The following is a 9,700-nucleotide window of genomic DNA, read 5'->3' as shown; positions in this document are numbered from 1 at the left end:
ATTGTGAAAGAAGAATCATAACAAAAGGGAAAAACCATGAGAAAGAAAACAAACAGAAAAGAGAAAATAGTTTGCTTTGATGTGCATACAGATTCCATAGTTCTTTCTCTGGGTGTGGATAGCATTTTCCGTCATGTAGACTACATAATCTTAAAACATAATTCCAACTCTAAAGTTCTGGATTATTTGAAAGTTTCACAAGTCCAACATCTCAAGAGAGAGGTATGTGAGTTCCTAAGTTAGCTGGTACCTGAAACAGTTGTGGAGCAGACATTAAGCCAGACATAACAATTTCCATGGCCTGTGGTGTAGAGACTTATTATGGTGGGATGGGAAGTGAGGCTGGCTCTTATAATTTGTCATCTCAGAAGGAAGACAGTAGAAGTGTTAGATCCAGAAAAGGACTCCTATAGAAGGCAGGATTTGAAGTGAATCTTGAAGGAAGGCGAGGAAATTAGGAGGTAGAGCTTTGAAGGGAGAACATTCCAGGTGTGAGGGACAGACAGCATAAAATCTCAGAGGTTAAACATGGAGTGTCATTTTTGAGGAACATTAAGACCTCTAAGGGATACAGAGAGAAGAGGCCCTTGCCAGTCTTGCTAAAGGTCTTTGCCTTTAATGGGGAAAAAGAAAACCATTGTAACACTTTAGCTAAAAGAGTGTTGTAAAACCCAGATGAGGTAAAGGCTGGAGGTGATGAAAACTGCAACTGCCATTTGAAGGGCAGACCTAGAGTCTAGAGAATTGACCTGACTAGCAGAGATGCTATGCCTCACGAAGACATTTTTGGCTGATCTATCTGCCTGGCCCGGTCTAGCAGTACCTGTTCAGTTTAGCCCAGCAGCATATGAACCCCATGAAGAGTTAGCTCAGCAGCTAAGCAAGCAGCTCCACCTTGCCTAGCGGCAGATTAGCCTATGCAGCTGACTGGATAGCTAACTTCTAGTGACTAGTGACTAGTGTCTAGTCACAGACAGTGACTAGATACTGTGCTCTACAGGGAGCAAACCTGGAGAAAGAAAAGATATCAAAGTTCTGCTATTCTAGGGTGTGTATTAGGAGGGCAGAGTTTATAATCTCAAAGAGGATCATAAACATGTCTGAAAGGTTCGGAACCGCCGGATATAAGAAACTCTCAAAGTAGAAGGCAGAAGAATCAAAACATATATTTAGGCTCCACAGTAACCAACCCATGAACCAGCAACCCCATTTTGATATATTGATCAAAAGCTTCCAGGCCCAATAAGTACGCCTTGAAAGAGTAACCAGGAGGCTACAGAGAAGCATGATTGCGTAAAGCAAAATCATGCTTCCCCCTCTATGGTAAAAAGATTACCCACTAGCCTGAAGTCTTTGTTCAGCTTCCTCCCGTAGGTCAGCTCTGCTACTGGCAGCTCCTGCTTCGGCTGTGGCTATAGCTATAGCCTCTGGCTCCAACGGGAGCTGCTTTTAACCATCCAGCTTCTGCGGGGGTGTAAGGTACGCCGGGGAAAGCACAGGTTCTTTCAATCTGCTTAAGCAAGGTGAAGGGGTTGACTGGGAAAGCACAGGTTCTTTCAATCTGCTTAAGCAAGGTGAAGGGGTTGACTGGGAAAGCACAGGTTCTTTCCATCAGCTTAAGCAAGGGAAGCAAGGTGAAGGGGCCGACAAGTTTACTCCAGTCCAACATACAAACAGCATTCAGTTCAGGGGAAAAAGCCAAGCTAGTCAAGGGCACTTGTTGACTAAGTGCTAAGGAGCCCATTTTTGGTTGCCAATACAGGGTGTGAGCTTCGTTGGCTCTTGCCTACCTCCTTAATGGTCACAGCTATGGAAAATCAGGGCAAAAAAGTTCCCAACACCCAAATTTTGTCACTGTCAAATGGTTCAAAGTCAGAAATGGATATGGTTTAATCAATGGAAAAGACTCCTAGGACTTCCCTCCTATTTGACTCCTGGAGAGTCTTCACTATTCTCTGGGGATACTTATATCATTCTCTCCATCTCCCCCATTAGAAGGCCAACACCTCATCCCTATAAAGTCTTTTCTGATTGCTAGTTTGTATTTACTTTTACATGTTTCTCTTTACTACTAAGTTTGTATTTCAAACTTCTCAGCCTTGGTCTCTTCATCAAGAATGCATGTAAGTCTTTTATTTCATTTAATGATTAATTTTTATGCTTCTAGGTTTACAGTCAGTTTTTCTGAATAATTTATTCTTGCTGGCATTATGTTTACATCGTTTGCCTTTTGGAACACTGAATGGTAACTGTTAAATCTTATGTGATTCTGACTATTGTTTCTTTGTGCTTGAATTTTATGTAAGGGTTTTTTGAGATTTTTTTTAAACTTGGAAGGTTTGGATTTTGGCTATGATGATCCTTGGAATTTTCATTTCGGAATTTCTTTGAGGATGTGACTTCTTATTTTCACTTTGCCCTCTGGTTATAAGAGATCTGAGCAGTTTTATAATTTCTTGAAATATGATGCTTAGGTTTTTGGTTTTTGTTCGGGGGGGTTGTGGCAGTGATGGTGGTGGTGGTATCATAGCTTTTAGGTAGTAGTCCAATGGTTTTTAAATGATCTCTCCTTGACCTGTTTTTCAGGAGAGTTGTTTTTGATATGAGACACTTTACATTTTCTTTTTTGAATCTTTCGACTTTGTTTTAATATTTCTTATTTACTCATGGAGTCATTAACTTCTGTTTGGTCCATTCTAGTTTTCAGAAAGCCTGATGCTTGGATAAAGCTTTGTACTTTTTGGACTAAGCTGTTAATTTTCTTTACAAGCCTTTCTTCTATCACTTTTGTGTTTTTCAATTCATTTCTTCATCATTCTCATTTCATTTGCAATATAATTTCAAACTCTGTAAAGAAACTCATCTCATTTATTTTAAAAATTAGGATTGATTTTCTGGGCAAGCTGTTGTGTTTTAGAATTGTTCCCTTATTAATTTGTGTCTTGAGCATGTCTGGCCTCATAATAAATCTTCATCTGTTTTTTGTTTGTTTGTTTATTTGGTCTGCTCTGGGCAACCCAGCTGGCCTTGCTAGGAACTCTCAGTATTGAGTCTGAAATTCTGGCTCCCATGAGAGAAGACTGAACCCACAATATATTCTGAGCACTGAGTCCATACTGCTGGTCTGGGCAGGGGACCAATTCCAAGGTCAGCTCTGCATATCTCTGCACTACTGGCTTTACTTGGAACTCCAGGCACTGAATCCATGATCCCTGTTAACCCTATCCCATAGATATTGCTCTTTTCACTTTCCTACAAGTCATTTTGGCTGGAAAGATGACCCTCGGTAATTTCTCCTTTGATTCCCCAATAACTGCATGATCCAGCATTCTTCTTGGATTGTTATTACTATTATTATTATTGTTGAGTAATTATGGGGGCAGCTGGGCTTCTTTCTACTTTTCTATCTTGCAGTTCCTGTACTTGCAGTATTTTTTTTCTTTATCTTGGAAGCTCTGGATTCTTATTATGACATTACTAGTTGTTTTCAATTTGCAATTTCTTTCAGGGGTTGATCAGTAGATTCTTTCTATTTTTCTATTTTCCTCTGGTTTTTATAGTTCTGGGAAATTTTTCTTTTATGATTTCTTAAAATAGAGCATCCAGAAGTTTTTTGGGGGGTACAGGAAGGGTGTCATGGTTTTCAGTCTTATGATTCTGAATCCGTCTATCCTCCATTTGTTTTCTAGGTCAATTGTCTTTGATAACTTACATTTTTTTCTTATTTTTAAAAATCACCGGACTTTAACATTTCTTATTGCCTCATAAAATCATTGAACTTTGTCTATTTTTCCAGGAGTTTACTACTTTAATACGTTTTTCCACCTTTTGTTTTAAGCTATTTATTCTCCTTTTTCTTAAGAATTTTAATTTCATTTCTTAATACTCCTTGAAATAGAGATCATGCCATATTAGGTCAGCTTGGTGGAAGTGAGGACATTTAGCCTGCAGAAGAGGAGATATGGTGGGGAGCAGGGGGAAGTTGGAAGAGATCTTATTTCACATTTTCTCCCTTCATGATAGAAATGTTCATTCCAGTCAATGTAGACAGCTCCCTGTTCTCCACACAGAGAATTCTGTCTCCTAAATCCATGCTTCTGCACAAGTGAGCCTCATAACATTCCTAGCTTCTTTCATAGAAAGTTCAGCTGCAGCCTTCTACAGGAGGCCTCTTTATCCATTTAGTGCTATTTATCTGTTGTTGTCTTCTTCTGAGTTTGTATTTTGATTTTCCCTGTCAACATAGCAACCTTCTATAGACAGGATATTTTTCTGTTGTTTGTTCACTTTCCAGCCTATTTCTTGGCTTTTAGCTCTTTGCTAAAGTGGGGCTCTGTGTCTGGAGTGGAGGGGGCACTTCTGTGCACCTGTTTTCAGAGACACTTCTAGGGACCTGAAAATTTTCAGTTCTTCCAAGATGGTATGATCTAAGGAGATGTGTTTCCTCCTTTCCTGGCCTGTGCTCTGGTCTCTAGGTGACCACCAACAATCTTTTCTGCCCTGGAACTCCCTGCTCCCTTGTGCCTGAAAGCTCTGCTGTGCTAGTGCTACTCCTCACTATAGGACTGAGACCCAGGACTGTGACCCAGATCCAAGTATAGGCAATGCAACAGAGTCCCGCCCCTGGTGCCAACAAAAGGACCCCTGTAATATCCTTCTGATCAGTTGTCTGACTCCCTTACTATTTGTGGGCTGAGAAGTCCAGAAACCACCACTGCTGCATGGATTTAGTTACTCCCAATGCCTTTTGCTGGTTTGCTAGGGTGTGGCCTCTGCTAGACTGCACTCTGCACTTGGTGCAACAGACCTTTTTTGCTGACCTTATAAGTTGTTTTGTGCTAAAAAATTGTTTCATCCTATTATTTTGTGCATTCTTTTCCTCCAGAATTTGTTTTGAGGCATTATTTAAAGTTGTTGGAGGGGATTTTGGGGAGAGCTCAGATGAGTTCCTGCTTTTTCTCTGACCTGTTTCTTCTTTAAAGACATATTTTAGCATTTCAGTAAATCTCCATTATAACAAACTACAAGACACTGACCAAATTCATTACCGTATTGGAACTCACAGGAATGTCCCAGCCATTATGTAGGAGTTGGGGAAGCTATTTGTTAGTTAGTCAAATAATATTTATTAAGTACCTACCATGTGCCTGCAACATCTCAAAGCACTGGGCATGCAAAGAAAGGCAAAAGCAAACAATCAAAATAACAGTTTCTACTCTCAAGGAACTCACAGTCCAATGTGGGAGACAGCTTGCAAGCAACTATGTACAAACAAGCAATATACAAGATAAATTTTTTTTGGGGGGGGGGGTCATCTCAGAGAGAAAGGATTAAGATTAAGGAGGTCTGGGAAAAACTTCTTGCCAAAGGTGGAACTCCAGCTGATCCTCGAAGAAAGCAAGGGAAGCCTCCTGGTGAGGATGAGGAAGGAGTGGGTTCCAGGCATGAGGGCCAGCTAATGAAATGATTCAGAGCCAGGAGATGGAATCTCTTGTTGAAGGAACAGCATGGAGGTCAGTGTAATTGGATCAAAGGATATGCAGAAGGGAGTACAGGATAAGCAGACTTGAAAGGTAGGAAAGGGCTAGGTTAAGAAGGACTTTAAACCCTGATTTCCAAGTTTTTCTGCACCTTAAACAACCAGTGACTTCCTGGAAACATTGAGGTGAATTAAACCCTATTTTAAAGATATCAGAGAATCTTTCAAATGAAAGATTTTTTGACAAATACATCAAGTCAAATGCCTGTGGCTGAATGACAGCCTTTGTGGAGAATATCCTAGGGAAATGTCAGGAACAGGAGCTTGTCCATGGGGAACCAGGAGGCCCCAAGGCCTGGTGACTGACATGTGATAAAGTTGTCAGAACACAGATAGGTTCAGCATTATGCTTGTTTGACATAAGTCATGAAGAAAGAGCATAGGACAAAGAAAGGGCTCTGAGGCTGGAAGGGGATCCTCTTGTCTGTGTAACAACACATCATCCTCAAGCCCAGTGGTCTCTCAGAATTGCGTGCTATTATTCATCTGCTAGTTCCCCAACTTTGGGACATAATAATAATCACTCACCTTTAACCACCTGGCCCCATTCTATCTTCCTTGGCTTATTGGGCATTAGTCATCCCCATATATCCTTTGGTCCAGCAAAACCAGCTTTACTGTTACACACAACACTCCATTTCCCCTCATCATGCCTTTGCACAGGCTGTGTGTATGCTTGAAATTCTTTCCTTCCTTACCTCCATCTATTGCAATTCCTGGATTCCTCTTAAGAACTGACCCTATCACCACCTTCTTTGTGAGGCCTTTTCTAGTATCCCTGGAAGATAGTGTTTCTTCACTCCCCACTCCCAAAGTTACCTCATAGCTCTCTCTCTCTCTCTGTCTCTCTGTCTCTGTCTCTGTCTGTCTCTCTGTCTCTCTGTCTATCTGTCTCTCGTTACATTCCAATACATGAGCATGTAAGCTATGGCTCAGAATCCAAATCCTGCCAGTAGCCTGTTTATTTAAGGCCCTAGCTAAACAAACAAATAATTAATGAATGAATAATGAATGATGATTGAATAAATGAATAAAAATAATTTATATATTGCTATAAAATGTTATTCTATTTAATAATGTAAATGCTACTCAGCTCATGTGCCATACAAAAGTAGGCTATGGGGAGTAGTTTGCCAACAGTAATAGGAAACTCGTTATGAATTTAGATTAATAATAATGCTGAAAAGAACCAAGGTGGGGCAGAAAGTCTTCTAGCCACCATTAGAGAGTGCCCTTCAGGTTGACATTGGTTCATTCATTTGTGTTCAATTAGTTCTGAATCCAATAGCCATATAGTTATCTATCCTGTTTATCTTGTCCTTAAGGGTATCGTAAGATATTTTGTCAAATAGTTTGCTGAAGTCCAGGTATAGTTAGTTCTGCTATAACATGTGTTTCAAAAGAGTGAATTTTACATTTTTAGTGTAGCATGACTTTCTAGTTTGTTTCTGCATGATTTCTTCCCTGAGAAACAGTGAAAGAGTGGAAAACTGCATCACTTCACAATAACTCCCAAGCTACAGCTTTTCTGATACCTGTTTCCATAAGCAAACTTCCTGTCTTCTTCAAAGCAAAGAGCCACATTTCTTGTATATTTTGTGGAGCTATGAGCTAAGGGCTCCTCTGCACCACCCCGACTCCTATTTTCTCTGCTCCCTCTGGTCATGGCTTCTGGTTGAGAGTTAATGGCCTGTCCACCTTGCTCCTGTAGTCTTGGGCAAAGGTCAGGATGTGGCCAATATTTATTGTAGTAGGTTCCTAATTTTTTAAAATTTGTTTTCTGTTCCACATTCTCTCTCTCCCTCTTGCCCCTCCCCCACCCATTGAGAAGCAATAGATACCCATTATACATGTGAAGTCATGCAAAACATTTTTATATTAGCCATATTGCCAAAAAAGCAAGAAAACTAAAGTGAAAAAATGCTTCAATCTACATTCAGACTTCATCATCTCTTTCTCTGGAGGTGGATAGCATTTTTTCTCTTAAGTCCTTCAGAATTGTTATGGAGTATTATTTTGATCAAAGCAGCTAAATCTTTTGCATTTGATTATTGTTACAACATTCCTGTTACTGTGTACAATGTTTTCCTAGTTCTGCTCACTTCACTTTGCATCAGCTCATATAAATTTTCCCAGGTTTTTCTGAAGTCATCCCTTTTGTCATTTCTTCCAGCACTACAGTATTCCATGACAATAATATGTCACAACTTATTTAGCCATTCTCTAGTTGATGGGCATTCTCTCAATTTCCAGTTCTTTGCCACTACAAAAAGAGAGGTTATAAATATTTTTGTGCTTACAGGTCCTTGTTCTTTTTTTTCCTTTGGGATATAGACTTATTAGTGGTATTGCTGGGCCAGAGGGTATGCACAGTTTTATAGGCCTTTGGCCATAATTGAACTAATTAATTTCAAAGTAATTCTTAAAATGTCTAAGGTTCACAGGATAACCTGGAGTCCATTTTTATCTTCCATCAGCCAATGAGGTTTTCTCTTCCAGAGAGAGAGAGAGAGAGAAAGAGAGAGAGAGAGAGAGAGAGAGAGAGAGAGAGAGATTGATTCACACTTCTTAAAGGGATCACTGGATGTTAACACCTCATTAACGCATTAACATCTTGTATTGATTAACTTACCTGGGGAAATCCCTTCTTTTATTCTATGATTATAGTTACTCTTAATAATCATTATAATCAAAAAAACCAACTTAGTTTGGCCAAACATTTTTCCTTTTCTAAAACAAAATTTTATTATATCTATTTTTACATCACTTGCATTTCTTGATATAACTGTCCCTCCTCTTTCTCCCAAAGAGCCATCCCTGGTAACAAAGAGTAGAAAGGAAGGAAAAAATAATTCAACAAATATAATCAGCTTGTTAAAAAAGTTTAGTGTGAGACAAGAAGCTGCGTTCCACATTCATTGTCTTCTCACCTCTGCAAAGAATCAAAGGGGAGATGCCATTTAATTTCCTTTCTTTGGAGCCAAGATGAATCATTACAATTTCACAGAAGTCAGTTTTGATGATTGTTCACATTTCCTTTGTAATATCTAGCTCATTCATATGCAGTAGTTTGCAGGTTTTCTCCCTCTAACTCCAATTGTTCTATGAGTTCCTTGAGGACAGGGACTGTCTTTTGCTTTTCTTTGTGTCCTTGGCACATAGAACAAGAGGCTGGCACACAGTAGGCATTTAATAAATGTTTATTGATTGAATGACGAATTGTGTTATTATTTTCCTGATTCTGCTTATTTTGTAAGTTCATGTAAGTCTTCCCATGGACCTCTGTTTTTATGATGTTAATAATTTCTTACAGCACATTAATACTCCATTAATTCATATATTGAAACTTATTTAGTCATTACCCAAATGATAGCATTTATTTTTTTCTACTTCTTTGCTACTAAAAAAAGGTATAGACACTTAAGTGTCTATGGTGCCTTTTTCCCCCTTTGGCCTCTTGGGATATATGCCAAGCAATCAAATCTCTGAGACAAAGAATAATTTTTTCTTGTATAAAAGTAAGAAAAGTCATCATCGTCAGAAGCCAGTGTAGCTTCTCTAAGAGCAAGTCAGTCCATGTCTTATTACATAAAACCACCTATTTAGTATTTATATAGTGTTCTAAGGCTTGCAAAGTGCTTTACATATATCACCTCTTTTGAACCTCTCAACAACCTTGGGTGATTGGTACTATTACTATCTTCACTTTATAGATAGGAAATTGAGACCCTGTTTATTCTGGAGTCACTCATCTAGTAAATGCTCGAGGTAGTATTTGAGCTGCTGGGTAACCCAGCATCCTCTTCCTTGACCTATATGCCCTTGTGGAATCTGTATGGATTTTTGCAGGCCACAATCTAATACAAACATCTTAGTCTGCTATTTCTACTGAGCTATTAGGTTTATAAAATCAGAATTGGTTACTGAAACTGACAATCCTGAGAGCAACCTCTTGTAGTCTGTAGTAGTCTGCTGTACTCTGAAGGTTACTGAGTCTTCAACTTCTATGATGAGACCAGTAATGTTCTCCCTTGAACACCATTCCTAGCAACTGAGGCTTGCTGGAATTCTTTGTCTTGAATCTGTTTCCTTTGATCTTCTTCCATAAAACCCCAGCCCCTATTGTCTCAAGTTAGGCCTTATGCAATCCTTAGTGTGAGT

Source organism: Trichosurus vulpecula, chromosome 3, assembly GCF_011100635.1.
Source record: "Trichosurus vulpecula isolate mTriVul1 chromosome 3, mTriVul1.pri, whole genome shotgun sequence".
Taxonomy (NCBI): domain Eukaryota; kingdom Metazoa; phylum Chordata; class Mammalia; order Diprotodontia; family Phalangeridae; genus Trichosurus; species Trichosurus vulpecula.
This window is presented reverse-complemented; position numbering follows the sequence as displayed.